Here is a 22,314-nt window from a genome sequence, read left to right as displayed (position 1 = left end):
ATTTGCTGTGTGTGTATTATATATATATATATATATATATATATATATATATATACACACACACACACAGTATATATATATATATACACACACACATAAATACATATATATATATATAAAATACACACACAGCAAATATATACTATATATTTATATATATAGTATATATTTGCTGTGTGTGTATTATATATATATATATATATATATATATATATATATATATATATATATATACACACACACACACAGTATATATATGCTGTGTGTATTGTGTTCGATAAAAAAATGTATGCCCTTTGCTTTTTTTTGCCTAAATGTAAAAAAAAAAAAATACTAAAAGTAGGATTATAGGTGTAAACGTAAAAAAGCATCAAAATACTAAAAATAGGTTTATATGTGTAAAATTCAATTAAAAAAAAAATAAATAAATTTGTCCCTTTCCATAAATCATATTTGTGCCATATCCCCTGCTTTTTGCACTTCTGGTCCTGTGATTATGGCTGGGGCCATGTGATCTCTATCCTGTCTGCATAAAATAGCATTTTTGAGAGCCCAGGGCAATAATTAACCCTAGCACTGCCATAGCCAGTTACACAGGAGCACCATAATCCTCCTCAATAAGTCACTTTCTTGCACCCAGCATGAAAGAAATCCCGCGCACCCACACGAGGCCAGCCTGCAAGTAAACACAGAGGCGCAGGCCAGTCTGCAAGACACTAAGGACTAAGGAGCCTCATCCAGCGTGGACGCCGCCTAGAATTCCTGGAATGGTAGTTCCTTTCTTCCGCATACTGATAAGGTTGAGAGGTCGGCCAAACTACATTTCCCGTCATCCTAAAGTAGTGAGTGTCTATTGGTTTGTAGAGTGGCGAATGAGGACTTAGTTCACTGCGCGCAATGCATCCTGGGCATTGTAGTGTCAATTATGATTCAGGAAGCGATAATAGAGCAATGAAAAACTACAACTTCCATCAGGCATGTAATGTAAAGACTTGTTCTGTCCAGTTGAAATGTAAAGCTCAGTAAGTTGTCCGCAAGGGGACCCGGTCCTGCCAGGTGGCGTGAGCTGCAGATGTGCGTGTCGTGATAGTAATGTATGTTTATTCTATTGTCATTTGTAGCAAGAATTGTATTGGAAGGCATTAGTTCAGTAATGCATGAGTTATTTTTGCTTTTTCATGTTGCAGTGTCTGCCTAACTATGAAGCCACAACTCACAGCATGTCTTAAACACCAGAGTCTGCTGAGAGTTGTAGTTTCATAATAACCAGTGAGTTGTAGGTCTGTTAAATTGTTTTTTATAGGTTTCTGCCGGTTGCCATTGGTAACAGACAACAGTTCGTCTCCATATTGTAGTCAGATATTCTAAAGTATCCTGTAGGTCCAACTTGAAACTGCCAAGTGTGTACGGCAGCCTCCATATGCCTCTCCAAAGGGTAGATTTATTTATTTTTACCTGTCAGCAGGTAAGCAGAAATGTCTGGCAGCAGCTCGTCTCCATTTAATATTATAATTATTATTTCATTTATATAGCGCTGTTAATGCCACAGCCCTTTACATACATTGGCAACTCTGTCCCCATTGGGGCTCACAATCTAGGTTCCCTATGAGTATGTCTTTGGAGTGTGGGAGGAAACCCACGCAAACATGGGGAGAACATACAAACTCCTTGCTGATGGTGTCCTTGGTGGGATTTGAACCCAGGACCCCAGCGCTGCAAGACTGCAGTACTAACCACTGAGCCACCATACAGTGCTAGCCACCGTGCCACCCATTTTATCTATTGGTTCTGCTGTCCTGGAGGCCAGTGGCGCTTGTCTACGGATATGACAACCACATTATTAGGCCGCATTCACACTTGGAGTAAATGTATTTATTTTTTTATTTTTTTTTGGTGCAGAAAATCTGACGCCAGCAACTGTGAAAATGATTTCATAAAAATTGTTGGTCGAGAAGTTGTTGAATTGTGTATTATTTTTTTTTTTGTCCACTCAGACTAAAAATGCAGTGTGAATGGACCCTGAGGTTGGATAACCCATAAGGGTATGTTCCCACATTGCAGATTTGGGTGCAGTTTTTTTCTGTACCCAAAACTGAATCTCTTGGCAGGAAAACTGCTGCAGAAAAAAAAGTTTTTGTTTTTTTTTTTGTTTTTTTTATTGCATTGTGATGGGAAAATCAGCAGAAACAATTGCCATGTCAATTGTTTGGTGCAGTTTTTTTTTTTTCTGCACCAAAATCTGCAAAAAAAAATCTGCATCTTGTGCACAGCAAATCAGGATTCTCATAGACTTGGCTGGGTTGCGTTTTTCCTTGTAGATTGATTAAAATCTGCAAGAAAAAAACCCGCAGCGTGTGCACACAGCCTAAATGAATGTTCCCGCTTAGGCTATGTTCACACATCGGGTTTTTTTTTGGTTTTTTTTTTGTTTTTTTTTTGCATCAGGCACAATTCGGCTCAAAAACCTGTGTAAGGCCAGTTTCACACATCCTTCTTTTTGCCGGTTTCGCGGATCCGGCGCGCTCCCGTACAGTGAATACAGTACAATGACAGCGCTGTAACTTCCGGGTCACATGCGCCGGTCACATGACAGCACGTGACTGGTGCTTGTTGCGCTGTCATTGTACTGTATTCACTGTACGGGAGCGCGCTGGATCCGCGAAACCGGCAAAAAGAAGGATGTGTGAAACTGGCCTTACGGATGCGGCGAAAAAAATGGATCCGTTACATAAGTTTTTCCATGTGGCCCATCTGTTTTTTGAAGGATGCGGTTTGATGCTGAGCATGCGCAGTTCAAATAACCGCATCTGGCAGCCGGATGCGTTTTCTTGCCGCAGGTCGCCGCATCCGGCGTCCATAGGCTTGCATTATAAATCGCGCCGGATCCGGCGCGATGCGGTTTTTCGATGCAGACAAAAAACACTGCATGCAATATTCCATCCGGCCGCCGCATCGGCTAAATATGCCGCATCCAGCAAAAAACGGACGCAAGGCCATGTGGTACAATCTGGCGCTAATGCAAGTCTATGAGGAAAAAACGCATACGGCAGCAAAAAAAGGATGCGTTTCTTCTGCAAAGCGCCGGATTCTGCAAAGCACTGGATTGTGCCTGATTGCAAAAAAAGTGATGTGTGAAAGCAGCCTTAGCACATGTGCCATGGACCTCCCAGCACAGATTTTCAGAATCAAAATCGACAACATAACCCATTACCAGTAAAGGGAGAGATCTCACTAATAGTGATGAGCGAGTACTAAAAAGCTCGGGTGCTCGAAGCTCGGGCCGAGCCTCCCAAGATACTCGTGTACTCGGCCCGAGCAACGAGCCCAATGTTATCCTATGGGAGACCCGAGTATTTTTGTGAAATGACCTCCCGGCAGCATGGAGAAACCCTAAAAATGGCACAAAAGTCTCAGAAGAGTGCTCAAATGACATGGCAACAGCATGGGGAAGACCTCTTGAAGCATTTATCACTCAAAAGTCACAGCTGTGAACAATTTTGTCCGCGTTTTACGCCATTTTTACGGACTCACCAGAAAACCTTCCAAAATGACCCCAAAATGATTTTTCATGGCAGAAATGTTAAGGGCACATACCCAATAGTGAGATAGAGCTGGTGTATGTTACTTTTTGAGATTAATACATGAAAGATTTTACGTGAAAACATTGTGTGGCACTCCGATGTCCCTGAGAAGAGACGTACATGAGTCTAATGTGCCCATTTTGAGGAAGTGAGTCTTTGTAGTATTTTCCTTTGCCAGGGCAGTCCAAAATTGTGAGGTTCACCAATGTCCCTGGATAGAGACGTGCATGAGGGCCTGTAAACCTGAAGTGCCCATTGTAAGGAAGTGGGTCTATTTTAGTATAGCCCTTTGCCAGGGCAGCCAAAAATTGGGAGGCTCCACATTGTCCCTGGATAGAGACGTGCATGATGGCCTGTAAACCTGAAGTGCCCATTGTAAGGAAGTGGGTCTATTTTAGTATAGCCCTTTGCCAGGGCAGCCAAAAATTGGGAGGCTCCACATTGTCCCTGGATAGAGACGTGCATGATGGCCTGTAAACCTGAAGTGCCCATTGTAAGGAAGTGGGTCTATTTCAGTATAGCCCTTTGCCAGGGCAGCCAAAAATTGGGAGGCTCCACATTGTCCCTGGATAGAGACGTGCATGATGGCCTGTAAACCTGAAGTGCCCATTGTAAGGAAGTGGGTCTATTTCAGTATAGCCCTTTGCCAGGGCAGCCAAAAATTGGGAGGCTCCACATTGTCCCTGGATAGAGACGTGCATGATGGCCTGTAAACCTGAAGTGCCCATTGTAAGGAAGTGGGTCTATTTCAGTATAGCCCTTTGCCAGGGCAGCCAAAAATTGGGAGGCTCCACATTGTCCCTGGATAGAGACGTGCATGATGGCCTGTAAACCTGAAGTGCCCATTGTAAGGAAGTGGGTCTATTTCAGTATAGCCCTTTGCCAGGGCAGCCAAAAATTGGGAGGCTCCACATTGTCCCTGGATAGAGACGTGCATGATGGCCTGTAAACCTGAAGTGCCCATTGTAAGGAAGTGGGTCTATTTCAGTATAGCCCTTTGCCAGGGCAGCCAAAAATTGGGAGGCTCCACATTGTCCCTGGATAGAGACGTGCATGATGGCCTGTAAACCTGAAGTGCCCATTGTAAGGAAGTGGGTCTATTTCAGTATAGCCCTTTGCCAGGGCAGCCAAAAATTGGGAGGCTCCACATTGTCCCTGGATAGAGACGTGCATGATGGCCTGTAAACCTGAAGTGCCCATTGTAAGGAAGTGGGTCTATTTCAGTATAGCCCTTTGCCAGGGCAGCCAAAAATTGGGAGGCTCCACATTGTCCCTGGATAGAGACGTGCATGATGGCCTGTAAACCTGAAGTGCCCATTGTAAGGAAGTGGGTCTATTTCAGTATAGCCCTTTGCCAGGGCAGCCAAAAATTGGGAGGCTCCACATTGTCCCTGGATAGAGACGTGCATGATGGCCTGTAAACCTGAAGTGCCCATTGTAAGGAAGTGGGTCTATTTCAGTATAGCCCTTTGCCAGGGCAGCCAAAAATTGGGAGGCTCCACATTGTCCCTGGATAGAGACGTGCATGATGGCCTGTAAACCTGAAGTGCCCATTGTAAGGAAGTGGGTCTATTTCAGTATAGCCCTTTGCCAGGGCAGCCAAAAATTGGGAGGCTCCACATTGTCCCTGGGTAGAGACGTGCATGATGGCCTCAAAACATTAAGTGTCCATTTTAAGGAAGTGGGTCTATTTCAGTATAGCCCTTTGCCAGGGCAGCCAAAAATTGGGAGGCTCCACATTGTCCCTGGATAGAGACGTGCATGATGGCCTGTAAACCTGAAGTGCCCATTGTAAGGAAGTGGGTCTATTTTAGTATAGCCCTTTGCCAGGGCAGCCAAAAATTGGGAGGCTCCACATTGTCCCTGGATAGAGACGTGCATGATGGCCTGTAAACCTGAAGTGCCCATTGTAAGGAAGTGGGTGTATTTCAGTATAGCCCTTAGGCAGGGCAGCCAAAAATTGGGAGGCTCCACGTTGTCCCTGGGTAGAGACGTGCATGAGGGCCTCAAAACATTGTTCCCATTGCAAAGGAGCGGGTCTCCTGTCGTTGTAATGTCCATTCTGCAAAGAATGGGCGAAAAAATTTACCACTGGGGGTATACCTGAAACAAAGACCTAACTATTGTAACGGTCATCATGATGGCGCATGAGGAGAAGGAGGAGCAGTCCAGCGATTATCCAAAGTCGAGAAGTGTACCCATGGGTGAGTGGAGGTACATGGCAAACTTTAAACTCCGCTCTCATTTGCTGGTGGTGTGGTGAAGTCTGGCCCAATCCAACCCTTGTTCATCTTTATCAGAGTCAGCCTGTCAGCATTTTCAGTTGACAGGCGGGTGCGTTTATCTGTAATGATTCCACCTGCGGCACTAAAAACACGCTCTGACAAAACGCTAGCAGCAGGGCAGGCCAGGACTTCCAAGGCGTAGAGAGCCAATTCATGCCACGTGTCCAGCTTGGATACCCAATAATTGTAAGGCACAGAGGAATGTCGGAGTACAGTTGTTCGATCTGCAAGGTACTCCTTCAGCATCTGTGCAAACTTAGGATTTCTTGTGGCACTACCCCGCACCTCAGGGGCTGTGGTACGTGAGGGGCTGAGAAAACTGTCCCACATCTTAAAGACTGTTCCCCTACCTCTGGCGGATTGGACTTGTGCCTCTCTCGGCTGTACGCCTCGGTTGTCCACTGATTCCTGACCTATGCCGCTAGCGTTTTGTGAGGGGAATGCTTTGCCTACTTCCGTGAGTATGGCCTTCCGAAACTGCTGCATTTTGGTTGACCTCTCCTCCACGGGAATAAGAGACAAAAAGTTCTCCTTGTAGCGTGGGTCTAACAGTGTTACCAACCAGTAATGATTGTCGGCCAAGATGTTCTTAACGCGAGGGTCACGAGACAGGCAGCTTACCATAAAGTCAGCCATGTGCGCCAGACTCTTAACAGCCAGGACTTCAGTAGCCTGACCAACAAGATGACTGAACATGCTGTCCTCCTCCTCCTCCTCCTCCTCCTCCTCCTCCTCCTCATCTACCCTGTCCTCTGGCCAGCCACGCTGAATCGAGGATATGACTGGTGTGCATGTCATATCCTCAATTTGGCCGGAGAGTTGCTCCATGTCTTCATCCTCCTCCTCGTCATAGTCCTCCACTGCACGTTGTGATGAGACGAGGCTGGGCTGTGTGTTATCACCCACACCCACTACTGTTTCTTGCTGCAACTCATCGCGCTCCGCCTGCAATGCATCATGTTTGTTTTTCAGCAGGGACCGTTTTAGAAGGCAGAGTAGCGGTATGGTGACGCTAATAATGGCGTCATCACCACTCACCATCTTGGTGGAGTCCTCAAAGTTTTGGAGGATGGTACATAGGTCTGACATCCATCTCCACTCCTCAGGTGTTATGTGTGGAGTTTGACCCATTTCCCGACGGCTTAGGTGATGCAGGTACTCAACAACTGCCCTCTTCTGCTCACATATCCTGACCAACATGTGCAGAGTTGAATTCCAACGCGTGGGGACATCACACACCAGTCTGTGAGCCGGAAGATGCAAACGGCGCTGAAAGCCGGCAAGGCCGGCTGAAGCAGTAGGTGACTTTCGAAAATGTGCAGACAGGCGGCGAACTTTTACCAGCAGATCAGACAGCTCTGGGTATGACTTTATAAACCGCTGAACCACGAGGTTGAGCACATGGGCCACGCATGGAACATGTGTCAGCTGGCCTCGCCTCAAAGCCGCCACCAGGTTCCGGCCATTGTCACAAACGACCTTTCCTGGCTTTAGGTTCAGAGGTGTGAGCCAGTGATCTGCCTGCTGTTTCAGAGCTGTCCACAGCTCTTCTGCATTGTGGGGTTTGTCACCTATGCAGATTAGCTTCAGCACAGCCTGTTGCCGCTTCGCCGAGGCAGTGCTGCAGTGCTTCCAGCTTGTGACTGGTGTGGAGGGCACAGTGGATGAGGATGCGCAGGAGGAGGAGGAGGCTGAAGAGCATGACATTCCGGAGCTGTAGAGTGTGGGTGAAACACTGACTGAGGTAGGGCCTGCAAACCTTGGTGTGGGAAGGACGTGTTGCGTCCCTCGCTCAGACTGGGTCCCAGCTTCCACAATATTAACCCAGTGTGCCGTCAACGAGATGTAGCGGCCTTGCCCACAAGCACTTGTCCACGTGTCTGTGGTTAGGTGGACCTTGGGTGAAACAGCGTTGTTCAGGGCACGTGTGATGTTTTGTGACACGTGGTTATGCAACGCGGGGACGGCACACCGGGAGAAATAGTGGCGGCTGGGGACCGAGTAACGTGGGACAGCTGCCGCCATCAGGTCACGGAATGCTTCTGTCTCCACCAGCCTAAAAGGCAACATTTCCAGCGCAAGCAGTCGCGAAATGTTAGCATTTAGAACTGTGGCATGTGGGGTGTTGGCAGTGTATTTGCGCCTGCGTTCAAAGGTTTGCTGAATGGATAACTGAACGCTGCGCTGGGACAAGGACGTGCTTGATGATGGTGTTCTTTCTGCGTAGGCAACTGCAGGTGCAGGAGTGGAGGAGGCTTGTTCGCAGGCAGCATGGACAGAGGATTGGCTCGCATGCACAACCAGCGAAGACGTAGCAGTGACATCAGCAAGCACTGCTCCTCGACTCTGTTGTACTTCCCACAAAGTCGGGTGCTTGGCTGACATGTGCCTGATCATGCTGGTGGTGGTCAGGCTGCTAGTTTTGGTACCCCTGCTGATGCTGGCACGGCAGGTGTTGCAAATGGCCTTTTTTGAATCATCTGGATCCAACTTAAAAAACTGCCAGACTCGTGAAGACCTAACATTTGTACAGGCACCTTGTGTCGTCGTGTTGTTCCGGGGAACGGTTGCCTGACTTCTGCCTGGGGCCACCACCCTGCTTCTTACTGCCTGTTGTGATGCTACGCCTCCCTCCCCCTGTGCACTGCTGTCCTCGCTCTGCATATCCTCCTGCCAGGTTGGGTCAGTTACTGGATCATCCACCACGTCGTCTTCCTCTTCCGCACCCTGCTCCTCCTCCTGACTTGCTGACAATTGTGTCTCATCATCGTCCACCACTTGTTGAGACACGTTGCCAACTTCGTGAGAACGTGGCTGCTCAAATATTTGGCCATCTGTACAGACGATCTCCTCATGACCCACTTCAATATGAGCTGGCGAGAGGCCAGAATGTGTGAATGGAAACGTGAACAGCTCTTCCGAGTGTCCAAGTGTGGGATCATTAATGTCCGAGGAGGACGTGTACTCAGCCTGGTGGTAGGAAGGAGGATCAGGTTCAGAAATGTGCGGTGCAGTATCACGGCTACTGACACTTGACCGTGTGGAAGACAGAGTGTTTGTGGTGGTGCCAATCTGACTGGAAGCATTATCCGCTATCCAACTAACAACCTGTTGACACTGGTCTTGGTTCAAGAGCGGTGTACTGCTGCGGTCCCCAAGAATTTGGGACAGGACGTGCGAGCGACTAGATGTGGCCCTTTGTTGTGGCGAAATTAGAGCTTGCCCACGACCTCGGCCTCTGCCTGCACCACCATCACGTCCACTTCCTTGTTCCTTGCCAATGCCCTTGCGCATTTTGCAATGCTGTGCACTGCTGACGTGTATATTCACTACTTGTGCGTTATATCAAAGTTTCTGGAAATTGCACACAAGTGCACCTGTACGCTGCCACCGACAGGCACACACGTGCGGTTTTTAAATGCAAGCACGGACGCAATAATAACCTAACACAGGTTTTAGGAGCAAAAATTAAGAACTCTGACACTATCAGCCACTGCTGACTGACGTGTATTATACACTACACTTGTGCGTTATATAATAGTTTGGTAAACGCACACCAGTGCACCTGTACGCTGCCACCAACAGGCACACACGTGCGGTTTTAAAAACCAAGCACGGACGCAATAATAACCTAACACAGGTTTTAGGAGCAAAAATTAAGAACTCTGACACTATCAGCCACTGCTGACTGACGTGTATTATACACTACACTTGTGCGTTATATAATAGTTTGGTAAACGCACACCAGTGCACCTGTACGCTGCCACCAACAGGCACACACGTGCGGTTTTAAAAACCAAGCACGGACGCAATAATAACCTAACAGGTTTTTTTGGGGAGCGACAATTACAGTACAGACAAGTCAGACACTATCTGGACTGTTTTACACTGTGTACACCAGCCCCAGATATGAAGGCTGGTATACGGTCACCACTACCCTGCCTGCCTGCCTGCCTGTATACTGCTACAATAGTCCTGACAAGGACTCTTTTGGTCACTAGCCTGTATTCAGACCTGGCTATACCCTGCCTGTATATAGCAACAATAGTCCTGAGAAGGACTCTGCTCCTGTACTCCGACCTGGCTATACCCTGCCTGCCTGTATACAACTAGAATAGTCCTGAGAAGGACTTTTGGTCACACTGTTTGCAGCCCTGCAACTGAAAAAGCTATAAAGGGCCGCAAAGCTTTCCCTGAATCAGCGACACTCTCCCTACACTCACTGTCAGAATAGCTGTGAGCAGAGCACAGCGCGCCGGCCTATATAAAGGCTCGGTGACGCTGTGCAGGCCGGCCAATCACTGCAATTCCACAACTAACAGGGCTGTGGCATTGCAGTGGTCTGCCAGCCAATCCCTGCATGAGGGCTGGCTCTCAAAAGAGCGCCAACATGCAGAAATGAAGACCACGAGTAAAGCACGAGTATCGCGAGATTACTCGGTCCCCGCCGAGCAGCCCGAGTACAGTGATACTCGTGCGAGTACCGAGTAGTGACAAGCATGCTCGCTCATCACTACTCACTAAATCTCATCCAATCCAGCGTAAAACAAAATCCAGTGCGTGAATTGACTTTAATTCTGTGCCGTGTGCGTTCATGCTCCAGATGTGCCCTGCAGATTTTACCATTTTATTCTATTGAGCAAAATTTGCAGCATTTCTAAATCCTCAAAACAATTCAACAATTTTTTTTTTCTTTTTAGTTTGCTAATTAACAGTCTATATTCCTCTGTTTTTTGCTTGCATCTGCACTCCCCCATTTGGCACAGGTGATTTTAATCAGCAGGAGACTGCAAGAGGGGTCAGCCTTTGTTGCTCCTAATTCACATATAGGAGCCAGTGTAAGGCTATGTGCGCACTTACCGGATTTTGCCGCGGATTTTCCGCGGATTTGCTGCATGTTTCGCTGCAGAAAATGTTCATAACATCTCTGCAGTGAATCACCAGCAAATCCTATGGAGAAAAAAAATCCTGTGCGCACTGGGCGGAATTTGACAGCTGCATGTTTTGCTGCAAAAATCCCGCAGCAAAAACAAGTGCATGTCACTTCTTTTCCGCAGGTAGTTGCAGGTTTTCCCTAATCTAATGTAAAAATCACGCAGGGAACAGCTTGCGGAAAAACCGCACCAAATCCGCACCAATTCCGCACCAAATCCGCAACAAAACGCGACAATCCGCATGCGGATTTTGGTGCGGAATTTGGTGCGGATTTTTTCCGCAGGTGATAACATCTTTGTGAGCCTGCGGAATTTACGCAAGGAAATTTAATTTCCCAGTGCGCACATAGCCTAAGGCTATGTGCCCACGCTGCGGATTTTGCGCGGATTTTGCCGCGGATTTCCCGAAAATCTGCAGCAGCGGCACTTCCAAGCCATTTCAATGGCATTTTGGAAATCCTGTGTCCATGCTGCGGATTTTTCCGCTGCGGATTTGCCGCGGATTTTGATCCGGAAAAATCTGCAGCATGTCAATTGTTTGGTGCAGATTTGGTGCGGATTTTTGGTTTTGAATGGGGAAAAAAAAAAATCTGCATCAAAATCCGCGGTAAATCCGCGGCAAATCCGCGGATTTTCAGGCAGAAAAATCCGCAGGTACATTCTACCGTGGACACATAGCCTTTGGTCAAAAACTCAGCTTTGCAGTGCAAAACCCAAATGGCAAAAACAATTGACATGTTGCTTCTTTGAAAAGCTGAGTTTTTGACCAAAGTTCTGCCACAAAAAGGCAGCATTTTGAACAACATAGTGTGAACAAGAAACCCAAATTCCCATAGACTTTGCTTGAATAGAAGAACACATCCATTTTGGCATTAAACAGCGCAGAAGAAAAAGCAGCAAAAAAGCAGGTAAAAAGCAACGTGCGCACATACCCTTAGGTGAGTGCGCAGCTCCTCTCACTGTGTGGTGGCTTTGTGTCAGTGGGGCGGTGCGGCCCGGAACCATGGGGCCTTGTCTTGCAGCATGGGCGCTGTGAGGCACCAGGTCACCTGTCCTGCTGGTGCTTTGTTGCTGCAGCAGTGGTTAGTGCACAGTGCCGCACTAGAAGATTTAGAATAGGGACCCACTCAGAGGTTTGCCGTGACGTGGCAGTGGGTTTAATACAGTGTGATCCGAATGGTACCAAAGAACCTCATGTGCTATTTAATTTTTTGCCTAACGGCTTTAGATCATTGTATTATCTGGGATGTGCAATCCATGTCGTTTTTTTTTGTTTGTTTGTTTTTTTAAAGTGTAATTCAATACTTTTGATATGTCTATGTGAACATACCCTTCAAGGGGTCCGCTTTAATATGACAAGTCAGAGCCGGGAACAGTGGTCACGTGTCGGAGAATGTGTGATGTGCAACTCCCCGGCCAAAATCCACCAAGATTGGCTCAGCCCTGTGCAATACACTTAAATTGACACTCACCTACTGTATCCTTTCCCTTCCCTCTAGACTGTGAGCCCTCTTCGGGCATGGTCCTCCCTCCTCCTGTAGACTGTGAGCCCTCTTCGGGCATGGTCCGCCCTCCTCCTGTAGACTGTGCGCCCTCTTCGGGCATGGTCCGCCCTCCTCCTGTAGACTGTGCGCCCTCTTCGGGCATGGTCCGCCCTCCTGTAGACTGTGAGCCCTCTTTGGGCAGGGTCCGCCCTCCTCCTGTAGACTGTGAGCCCTCTTTGGGCAGGGTCCGCCCTCCTCCTGTAGACTGTGAGCCCTCTTTGGGCAGGGTCCGCCCTCCTCCTGTAGACTGTGAGCCCTCTTCGGGCAGGATCCTCTCTCCTCCTGTAGACTGTGAGCCCTCTTTGGGCAGGGTCCGCCCTCCTCCTGTAGACTGTGAGCCCTCTTTGGGCAGGGTCCGCCCTCCTCCTGTAGACTGTGAGCCCTCTTTGGGCAGGATCCTCTCTCCTCCTGTAGACTGTGAGCCCTCTTTGGGCAGGGTCCGCCCTCCTCCTGTAGACTGTGAGCCCTCTTTGGGCAGGGTCCGCCCTCCTCCTGTAGACTGTGAGCCCTCTTTGGGCAGGGTCCGCCCTCCTCCTGTAGACTGAGCCCTCTTTGGGCAGGGTCCGCCCTCCTCCTGTAGACTGTGAGCCCTCTTCGGGCAGGGTCCGCCCTCCTCCTGTACCAGTCTGTGCCTTGAAATGTTCATGATTATTGTACTTGTATGTATGCCCCTTTTCCACATATAAAGCACCATGGAATATGTGGCACTATAATATGAGGCCACCCGCTCAAGTTGGATTCTGGCTGGGAGTTTGCATACCACATACTCGTAGCCATGTGACCTCCATTCCCAACACTGACACCGGAGAATCCTCACAGTGCACACAATGTAAGGATTCACAAGTCTGCAGTTACATAGAGCAGGGGTGGACATGTCATTGGTGCAGTCGCACAGGGTCCCAAAACTTTGGGGGGCCCATTTCTACTTCCAAAGCAGCTGAAATTGTGCTTTATGATCAGCTTTTAGGCTGCAAAGAGCCCATATATTGTTCTTCCACAGGAGCCCTTTTCTGTCTTGTGTCCGCCAGTGACATACAGTGACTGCAGACTTGTCACTTTAGACTGGACAACCCCTTTAAAGGGAACCTGTCCGGTGCAATATGCACCCACAACCATGAGCAGTTCTGGGTACATTGCTAATCCCTGCCTAAGGCTGGGGCCACACGGGGACTACTGCGATCCCCTTGCATGACACTCGGCTCGTGCTGGCAGTACAGCAGAGCCAAGTGTCATGCGTGTGTCCTTGCAACTGAGGTCCGTTCGTGCGAGCAGACCTCAGCTGCAGGGGGTGGGCTGGCTCTTAGGAGAGGAGGGAGGGATTTATCTCCCTCTCTCCTGCGTAGCCGGCTATTGCCACTCTTGCACTGCACTAGCGGTACACCGTAGTACCGCGAGTGCAGTGCGTTTTTTTGGGTTTTTTTCCCCTTCTTCACCCCATTCACTTGAATGGGTGCAAGAGAGAGTCTCGCATTACACCTGCAGCATGCTGCGATTGTTTTCTCGGTCCGATTAGAGCTGAGAAAATAATCGCTCATGTGCGCTGACACACAGGCTAATATTGGTCCGAGTGGAATGCGATGTTTTATCGCACTCAACTCGCACTGTTTTTCTCGCCATGTGGCTTAGGCCTTACAGTCCCTGTATATAGTAGCATAGAGAAACAGATCTTTAGGAACAGTATTTCTAAAGATCCTTTATTATATGCTAATGAGTGCAGGGGTTAATCGCAAGGGCGTTGCCTCCCTTGGCTAGTCGGCCTCATTAGCATGTTAGCACTCCCTGTGGGTGTGCTAACATGCTAATGAATGCGCATCATTAGAGGCTGGTCGCGCTCACCTCTGCTGCCACCGCTGGATTTCGGCTCAGTGTGCATAAGATGTCCCGGACTTCCAATCCTGTGCACTGTGAAGCCGGGTGTAGGTGTCCTGGCTTCTCACTGGTGTAATGAGCATGACCGGAAGTCTGGCGACGTTCTGATCGTGCGCACTGAGCCGAAAACCAGAGGTGGCAGCAGAGATGAGCGCGATCATGCCTCTGACGCTGCACATCTATTAGCATGTTAGCACGCCACTCTGGGTTTTCTAACATGCCAAGGGGGACGACTAGCCAAGGGAAGTACCGCCCTTGTGACTAGTCCCTGCGCTCATTAGCATATCATAAAGCATCTTTAGAAATACTTTTTCTATAGATCTCTTTATCTATGCTAGTGTATACAGGTACGGTTAGGCAGGGATTGGCGATATATACCTAGAACTGCTTGTGGCTCTGGCTGCATATTGCACCTGACAGGTTCACTTTTAAGGCCTCATTCAGACATCCATGAATCATGTATGTGTCCTGTATTTTCTACAAATAAACTTTGTACCTGTTTTAGTCTGGGTTGCTGTTCACATGTAGTTTTGGTTTTTTTTGCAGACAGTATGCGCAAAAAAAATCACAGCAGCATGTCCGGTTTTGATCCGCGTCATGAATCAAAAATACCCATGCACGTCTATGTGTCTGACAGCACACGGACGGCATCGGTGTTGTTTACTAGTTAAAGGGAACCTGTCACCACTTTTTTGGCCTATAAGCTGCGGCCACCACCACCGGGCTCTTATATACAGCATTCTAACATGCTGTATATAAGAGCCCAGGCCGCTGTGAGAACATAAAAATCACTTTATAATACGTACCTAACGGTCGTGCGGTGGGCCTTGTGGGCGTCTCTGTTCTCCGGTGCCGGCGCCTCCTCTTTCGCCCATCTTCTCCTTCTCTAGCCGCGGTGCATGATGCATCCAATGTCATCCACACTCGCCGGCATTCAGATCCTGCGCAGGGCAGATCAAAGTATTATAGTGCGCCTGCGCAGGACCGGCGAGTGTGTATGACGTAGACGCGTCGTGCACCCAGGCTTCAGAAGGAGGATGAAGATGGCCGAAAGAGGAGGCGCTGGCACCGGAGACGCCCATATGGCCCACCGAGCGATCGTTAGGTAAGTATTATAAAGTGTTTTTTATGTTCTCACAGCGGCCTGGGCTCTAATATACAGCATGTTAGAATGTTGTATGTAAGGTTATGTCCGCACTTTGCGTCGTCCTACTTGCAGTTCTAAACGCATCCTCTGGCAGTAATTGATTTTTGCCAAAGTTGCTTTTGCCCACAAAATAGCGCTAAAAACGCATGCGTATTTACCACGTTTTAGCCGCGTTTTTTGCACTTTTTACATGCTTTTCCATTGCGTTTTGAAAGATGAGTTTTGAACATAAAGACACTGCTAAATAAAGTTTAAATAGTCAAACACAATGAAAGGGGGGAAAAAAAGGAACACATATATAAATATTGAAATAAAGAAAATAGTTATTTCATAGAATTATAGCGTTTTTTTTTTTTTTATTTAGCGGTAAAATAGCATTAATTGTATATTTTTCATTAATTTAATTGTCGGACTGTGTGTGTGTGTGTGTGTGTGTGTGTGTGTAAACGCAAAGTGCGGACACGGCCTAAGAGTGCGGTGGTGGTGGCCGCAGCTTATACGCCAAAAAAGTGGTGACCGGTTCCCTTTAAACATCGCAATTTATTTTATTTATACCACAAAATCACTGGTGAAATATTGATGGTAAAACACTGAGGAAAATTGGACCCTTTTTTTATGTGTTTGAGACAAATCCCTGACGTCTGAGCTCAGGTTGCCACACACATATTGGGCAATTGTTGGTCATATGATCGGTCATCTGTCCGCCCAGCGCTGCTAACATTAATGCTGTGCTCAGCTGAATATGTGTGTTACTAGGTAAAGGGATGGATATGAGTAGAAGCAAGGAATAATACGAGCAATTATGTTGACGTTGACTGCAAGTGTGCACTTTGGGGAAAATATACGGTATCTGTTTTGGAAATGCACATGTGATAACTGAGTCCCTGTTCCAGTGGACACATCAGTAGTCTATGGCTGCTATACATGAGTCCTGCCAACCTCTTACGTGCGGCATCACCAGCTCCACTTCTAATTATTTTGTCCCTTGACATCATTATGTTGCAGCGCACACACGACGTTGCGGGGGCTCACTAATCAGAAGAGGCGCCAGGAACGCCGCAGGGAGGAGGGTCCTAAGATTCTGGTCTAGTGGGCCACAGACTATTGATGTGACTGCTGCATTAGTGTTCTGCAATCACTCTCTTGCTATATACTCCTTTATAGTTTTGGCTAAAATGTGCAATTATTACCTTCTAAAAGAATAGAACATATGGTAATCTACTATATAAAGCTGTGTGTGTGTGTGTGTGTGTGTGTGTGTGTGTGTGTGTGTGTGTGTGTGTGTGTGTGTGTGTGTGTGTGTGCTAAAGGAATCCGCACCGTCGCATTTACAATTATGAAATTTTGCACAGACGCCCCATGTGACTCGGGAACATCATCGATTGTTTTGACAAGAAAATGTAACCCGCGCTTTATAGTTACTCTCCAAATCTTATGATTCCATTAAAGTGAATGGAGCTGTGAGCTACAGGTTATTAATAGGTGCTGTGATTCAGGGGTCTCAAACTCGTCTGGGTGTATGGGCTGCACAGAGGGAAAAAATAATTTGGGGGGCCGCATTCTTTGCGGGACAAAAAATGACATTTTGGTACCATATATATTTTTTTTACACACCTTTTGGATCACTGATTTTCAACATTTTTTCACTTGTTTATTATAACAAATGTGCACATTCTTTGGTTAAATATAAAAAAAAAAAAGTCATGCCTTATTTTGTGTTTTTTTTTTTTTTTTTTTTTTTTACATTTTATCCCTTTCTTGTAACTAATAGTGTTACAATTATCACTATATAGAAATTTTGGAGAACATCTTTTAGTAATGTTCCCCATCCTATAGTAATGTGCCCACCTTGTCCCCATCCTATAGTAATGACCCCAGCCTTGGCCTTGTCCCTATTCTAATGTCCCCATCCAATAGTATTATGCCCATCATTGTAATGTCCCCATCTTTTAGTAATGTGCCCACCTTGTCCCCATCCTATAGACAGGTGCCCACCTTGTCCCCATCCTTTAGTAATGGGGGGGGGGCAGTGGCGACGGGTGAAAGGGGGCGCTATAATTTACCGATCGCTCTCGGCTTCCTTCCACCCACAGACGCCGGAGTGAAGGTGAGGGGGCGGTCTCCGGCCCCAGATCCACAGTGATTGGACAGATCGGTCATAAGGCAGGTCTCTCCAATCAGAGCTGGGGGCGGGTGAAACAGAGGTCACCCAGCTCCAGCCAATCATCGGTGCTACAGCTGCACTGATCAGGGCTGGATTTCAATGTTACAGCCATTTTCAATGGCCGTAACATTACAGTGGCTGTGATTGGCTGACGAACGCCGCACAGCCAATCACAGCCTCCGTAGGTCTGGGGAGGAGACGCCACCCCTCCTGAGGTTCCCTCCTGCCCGAATCTAAGGTATTTGCTATTGGCAATGCAAATGCAAACGGCGATCGCAGCCACCGGGGCTGCGATTTCGCCATGACGTACTGGGTATGTCATGGGTCCTTAAGTACCAGGCAGCCATAACATACCCAGTACGTCATAGGTCGCTAAGGGGTTAATGTGCCGTCCTTCACATACACACAAAATAAGCAAACACCATTCTTCTCACCTGTCTCGCGCTCCCTCGGCTCCTCATCTCTGCTTCTTGCTGTCTGCAGGCCGTGCCCCGGTGACTATCGCGGCCAGTGCAGGGACCGCAGCCACTGGCAGCGATTTATGTCAGATGAATGTTTTGCTGGAGCTGCGTGTGCACAGTCCTTGCTTCTGAGAGCGCAGCGCCGGCAAAACACTCATCTAACAAAGTGCAGACAGTGGCTGCGGCCCCTGCACCGGCCGCGATAGTGAACAGGGGCACGGGCCTGGGGCCGCACAAAGCAGCCTGATGGGCCGCGTGTTTTGAGACCCCTGCTGTGATTGGTTGCTATAGTAACAAAGGACAGTGTTAGCAGTGTTAGCATAAGAAGCTTATGTGTGAGGTAATATGATGTCGATGGAGAGAAAGAGCCAGACAGACAGGCACAGACAGAGAAAGAGACAGAGACAAACACAGAGACAGATAGGGGAAAAAAAAAGCCAGACAGAGGCAGACAAGGAAAGAGACAGAGAGACAAAGACACACGGGGAAAGAGTCACACACATAGAGATAGAGACAGACAAAGACTGGGAGAGAGACAGTTACTATCCCGGGCAACGCCGGGTACTACAGCTAGTATAAATAAAAGAAAAAAATACATAGTCGTTACGAATCTGTGAGCTGCTCATGTGTCGCCCAGGGAAGGGGTACTCTGTCCCAGGCGGTTGCAAATGGGAATGTCACTCTGGTGGCCGTTGCCCGGTCCCGTGCCCTGGGGCTTCTCTTGAAAAAGGGTAATTATTTAAAGTAGGGATGAAAGTTAGTGTACGTGACACCACCTGCGGGTTGCGGTTAAGGGTGAAGAACTGCCGTTGCTAAATGTGGGTACTCCTAGGGCTGGTGGTGGTTGCAACAATGATGTTGGACCCTCCGCAGGTAGAGCCGTGCCTGGGAGAAATGAAGGGCAATAACAGAGACCACACAAGGTTGTAATGAACAGTCTCTATTTACTCTGACCGGTGGATGACTGGTTCAGGTCTCTTGGAGTATCAGTACCAATGTAGTGACCCAGGTTGCGCTGTCCCCGGCACTCTGATGGTTGGGTCCCCGTAGCATAGAGCATTTGGGGCCCAACTGTCCCTTTTGGGGTATCGGTCTCCTCCGTACGGCGGGCAGTGCAGACCTTGTAGGCAGGTAAGTATCCGAACCTTGATCCTAGTTTACTGCTGATGCCCCCAGATTATTTGGTTCGGGGAAGTCCATGAAGGTGTCCTCACCGTGCAGGTGATTATCAAGCTGTGTAGAACTGGCGCCCTGGTCTAGAGCCCTGTGCCCCGTGCGTGCTCCGGTCCCAGCGGTACTTGTCCATATCCGCCCTGGCGACCTCTCTTGTGCCCCCGGGTCACCGTCGCACGAACTCCGCTCCAGCATGTCCACACACCTCTCTGTGTGCCACTGTTGTTGTTTGGGTTTTTTTTGTTTTTTTTTTCTTCTCTTCTGTCCCCTCCCACCAGACTGGCTAATCCCTGGACTTGTTCCTAACTCTAGGCAACCATCCCCTTACTGATTAACCCTTTAGTTCTGGTTTGGAGAACTAGGATTTTGGTTGTGCTTTGGTGGTATCGGCACTGGTACTCCAGGTCCCAGGTTGTAGGTCCTGCATCCCCAAGAGGATGCAGTTCCTTGTAGTGCCCTGAGTGGCTCAGGAGCGCTACACTCATCTCGCATGGAGAACTGTATGATTAAAGGGGTTGTCCACTACTTTTACATTGATGTCCTGTCCTTAGGATGGGTTCTCAATGACTGATCGGAAGGTGTCCAACACCTGGCACCCCAGCGGTGCCGGCAGCAGGTGGCCAGAAAGGCTTAGTTCCAGAGCTGCTCCGTCTTCTGATAGCGGCCGGGTACTGCACATCTGCATTCTATTGATCTGAGTAGGAGGCGGTGTGTAGTACCCGGCAGTGGCCGCTATCTGGAGACTGAGCAATTCTAGAACTGAGCATTTCTGGATGTTGCCCCAACCCTAAGGCCATGTGCCCATGGGAGATCGTACCTGCGGACTTTTCTGCAGGTATTTCCGCAGGTTCACGCAGCAACTCCCCGGAATCCGCAGCTATCCTTTGCTGCGGTATATCTGCGGAAACAGTGCGGAATTCCCGCCCTGTATCTCCATAGTAGAAAAGCAGGAATTCCGCATGAATAATGGACATGCAGTTTATGTGCGGCTGCGGGAAATCCGCAGCATTTTCCGCAGCCATAAATACCGCAGCATTGATGCAGCACTCCCCAAATCCCATAGGATAACATGGAGTGTCTGTACTTGCGTAAACCAGTGGATTTGTCTGGAAAATCTAAAAAAAATCCTCAGGTTTTCCCTTTTCCGTAGCAAATTCCGCAGTTACTTTCTCCTGTGGGCACATGGCTTAACAGCGGCTGATCAGCGGGAGGTGTCGGGTGTCGTACCCCGGCTGATCAGACATTTATAGCCTATCCTTAGCGCACGGTGGCTCAGTGGTTAGCACTGCAGTCTTGCAGTGCTGGGGTCCTGGGTTCAAATCCCACCAAGGACACCATCTGCAAGGAGTTTGTATGTTCTCCTCCGGGTTCTCCGGTTTCCTCCCACACTCCAAAGACCTACAGATTGGGGCTCACAATCTAGAGTCCCTATGGGGACAGTGTTGCCAATGTATGTAAAGCGCTGTGGAATTAATGGCGCTATATAAATGAATAAAATTATAATAATAATAAGCAGTGGCCTCATTTAGACGTCCATTTTTTTTTTTTTTCTTTCTAGAACACGTATACATTTATAGTCTATGGGGTTTATTACATCTGTGTCCATTTTCAGATTGTCTGCAAACAATAAAAAACAAAAACTGAGTTGTTAATTTTTCGTTCGATGTATCACGGAGAAACTTCAATAGATCCGTGGAAAAAAATGATGAACAGTAACTTGTGCGGTTTTTTGGGTTTTTTTTTTTTTACGGTTTGAGTACAAGAAGTAATGTAATTTTTTTTTTTTTTTTTTTTGTTTTTGTTTGATATGCATACAAAACATCGCATGCCATACTGATGGTAATAATGGACACACTGATTAAAATTGAATCCAGCCCACTGGTTAAAAAAACTCCTTTATTTTCTTACAACAAAAAATAAAACCTTTTGAATAAGGCATTGCTTTTTGCCTTTATAAAATCCAATTTTTGTTCCCGGAGTGGTAATCCTGATGGCCTTAAAGGCAATCTGTCCGCAGGTTTTTGCTATGTAATCTTAGGACAGCATGCTGTAAGGGTTAACGCACAGAATTCAGGGATGCCTGTCTTGTCAAGGTCCGATCTGTTGTTTATTTACCATATTTGTTTAATCAGCAGGACTTATCACTGCTTGGACTACAATATCATATGCATGGCCGTCCAGCACACCTCCTCCTCTGATTGACACCTCACTGTCAATGTACAGTCTCTACAGAGAGCTTGGTGTGGGCGGGGACAGCCCTCTAAGCTCTGGTACATGACTAAGGGAAACTTTGCACACTACGACATCGCAAGCCGATGCTTGCGATGCCGAGCGCGATAGTCCCTGCCCTTGTCGCAGCTGCGATCTCTTGTGATAGCTGACGTAGCGAACATTATCGCTACGCCACCTTCACATGCACTTAGCTGCCCTGCGACGTCGCTCTGGCCGGCGACCCGCAAAGGGGGCGGGTCGTGCGGCATCATAGTGACGTCACACAGCAGGCGACCAATAGAAGCGGAGGGGCGGAGCTGAGCGGGACGTAAACATCCCACCCACCTCCTTCCTTCCACATAGCTGGCGTGAGCCGCAGGACGCAGGTAGATGTTCCTCGCTCCTGCGTCTTCTCACACAGCGATGTGTGCTGCCGCAGGAACGAGGAACAACATCGTAGCATTGGTCATTTACAAATTATGGAAATGAGCGACGCTGCACCGATGATACGATTACAACGATTTTGCGCTCATTAATCGAATAAAAAAGGCTTTACACACTTCGATATCGCCTGCGACGCCGGATGTGCGTCACTTTCAATTTGACCCCACCGACATCGCACCTGCGATGTCGTAGTGTGCAAAGTGCCCCTAAATCTAACAATTCTGATTGTGTGAGAATGGCTTCACCCAGTAATCTAAGTGATACACCATTGGATACAGGGCCTCTTTGCCTACATTATGCTGCTCTCAGATGAGGTAGCAAAAACCTGTTGACATATTCCATTTAAAGGTGTTTTTTCCACAAATAAAGTGTATTCTAATCAATAGATTTTGGAATAAAATTTAAGTTTCACAATTTGGATGTTTTTCAAGAAACAAAAATGTCTGAGATCTTATATATGTGTCCCTGCTGTGTACTGTGTAATGGCAGTGTGTGACCGTA

The 22,314-nt window shown here is 47.8% G+C and overlaps 1 protein-coding gene across 3 annotated transcripts in view; it reads left to right on the top strand.

Annotated features, from left to right (window-relative positions):
- Nucleotides 1–1,005: 1,005 nt before the first annotated feature.
- TMLHE (trimethyllysine hydroxylase, epsilon) overlaps nucleotides 1,006–22,314 on the top strand; it is a 79,649-nt gene continuing 58,340 nt past the window's right edge. The window contains exon 1 of one of the 3 annotated variants that reach the window (XM_075322631.1): nucleotides 1,006–1,094. The gene's annotated coding sequence lies outside the window, so the exon portion shown is untranslated. The remainder of the gene's footprint in view (nucleotides 1,095–22,314) is intronic. The other 2 variants (XM_075322633.1, XM_075322632.1) reach the window with 2 other exon arrangements.

Source organism: Anomaloglossus baeobatrachus, chromosome 9 (assembly GCF_048569485.1).
Source record: "Anomaloglossus baeobatrachus isolate aAnoBae1 chromosome 9, aAnoBae1.hap1, whole genome shotgun sequence".
NCBI lineage: Eukaryota > Metazoa > Chordata > Amphibia > Anura > Aromobatidae > Anomaloglossus > Anomaloglossus baeobatrachus.
Note: the sequence above shows the minus strand (reverse complement) of the source record. Positions and strands in the feature narration are given on the sequence as shown.